The sequence below is a fragment of the Hydractinia symbiolongicarpus genome, chromosome 2 (assembly GCF_029227915.1).
Source record: "Hydractinia symbiolongicarpus strain clone_291-10 chromosome 2, HSymV2.1, whole genome shotgun sequence".
Taxonomy (NCBI): domain Eukaryota; kingdom Metazoa; phylum Cnidaria; class Hydrozoa; order Anthoathecata; family Hydractiniidae; genus Hydractinia; species Hydractinia symbiolongicarpus.
Genome location: NC_079876.1, coordinates 14,954,367 through 14,956,155, shown reverse-complemented (window position 1 = coordinate 14,956,155; position 1,789 = coordinate 14,954,367). Strand labels below are relative to the sequence as shown.

General features: G+C 38.2%; 1 non-coding gene across 1 annotated transcript; it reads right to left on the bottom strand.

Moving 5' to 3' along the window:
• Positions 1-977: 977 nt before the first annotated feature.
• Trnar-ccu (transfer RNA arginine (anticodon CCU)) lies at positions 978-1,050 on the bottom strand. The gene has a single exon. It is a non-coding gene; the product is annotated as a tRNA-Arg (tRNA).
• Positions 1,051-1,789: the final 739 nt, after the last annotated feature.

Here is a 1,789-nt window from a genome sequence, read left to right as displayed (position 1 = left end):
GGAAAAGAGCTTGAAATGACGCTATTGATCGGAAACAAGGATAAACGGCTATTTCGAAACATTCATAATTTCACAACATGAAACAAATTTTGAAACGCATAAAGAAACAGTATTGGTAAATGATCAATAAATGTCTTACTCAAGAATGCCTGAAGTCTTACTTTTGAAACAGAACATGGTTGTTTTGGAGATAGGATACCTTTAACGACACAGATAAAGAGGTTAGATTTTGAGTGATTCATTTGACTTGAGCACCTCTGACGGGACTCGGACCCGCAATCCTCGGCTTAGGAGGCCGATGCCTTATCCATTAGGCCACAGAAGCATAGTTTTAAAAGATACGTTTTTCTTTATACTAAGAAAAGAAAAAGAGCTTGAAATGACTCTATTGATCGGAAACAAGGATAAACGGCTATTCCTAAACATTCATAATTTCACAACATGAGACAAATTTTGAGACGCATAAAAAAACAGTATTGGTAAATGATCAATAAATGTCTTACTCAAGAATGCCTGAAGTCTTACTTTTGAAACAGAACATGGTTGTTTTGGAGATAGGATACCTTTAACGACACAGATAAAGAGGTTAGGTTTTGAGTAATTCATATGACTTGAGCACCTCTCACGGTACTCGGACCCGCAATCCCCGGCTTAGGAGGCCGATGCCTTATTCATTAGGACACGGAAGCTGCGTTTTAAATGTATATTTTTAAATATATTACAAGAAAAAAAGCTAACAAAATCGCAATTGAGCAGAAGCAAGGATAAACCTTTATTCTAAAGTATTCATGATTTCAGAAGATGAGAGTAATTTCGAAAGGTGAAACAGATACGGCGTTGGTAGATGATCAATAAGTGCCTTTATCAAGGTTGTCTCAAATATTTGTGCCTAAGAAGAAGTTGGCCGTTTACAGGACAGGACGTCGCAAATTTTACACATACGGAGGGTTGAAGTTGAGCAATTTACATGACTTGAGCACCTCCGACGGGATTCGAAACCGCAATCCCCGGCTTAGGAGGCCGATGCCTTGTCCATTAGGCCACGGAGGCTTAGTTTTAAAAGATATGTTTTGATTATGCTGTAAAGAGAGAAATTGTTTGAAATGTCGCTATTGATCGGAAACAAGGATAAACGGTTATTCTAAAGCATCCATATGTTCACAACATCAGACAATTTTTGAAACGCATAAAGAAACAGTGTTGGTAAATTATCAATAAATGTCTTTCTAAAGAATGCTTCGAGAATTACTTTCGAAACAGAACATGGTTGTTTTCGGGATAGGATACCTTTAACAACACAGATAAAGAGGTTAGGTTTTGAGTAATTTATATGACTTGCGCACCTCCGACAGGACTCGAACCCGCAATCCCCGGGTTAAAGGGCCGATGCCTTATCTATTTGGCCACGGAGACAGAGTTTTAAAAGATATGTTTTCGATTATACTATGAACAGGGAAAAAGCTTGAAATGAAGCTATTGATCGGAAACACGGTTAACCGGATATTCCGAAACATTCATTATTTCGCAAAATAAAACAAATTTCGAAACGCATAAAGAAGCAGTTTTGGTAAATGATTAATAAATGTATTTCTCCATAATGCTTTAACTATTACTTTCGAAACAGATCATGGTTGTTTTCGGGACAGGATGCCTTTAACAACACATATAAAGAGGATAGGTGTTAAGTAATTCATATGAGTTGAGCACCTCCGACGGGACTCGCACCCGCAATCCCCGGCTTTGGAGGTCGAGGCCTCATGCATTAGGCCACGGAGGCATAGTTTTAAAA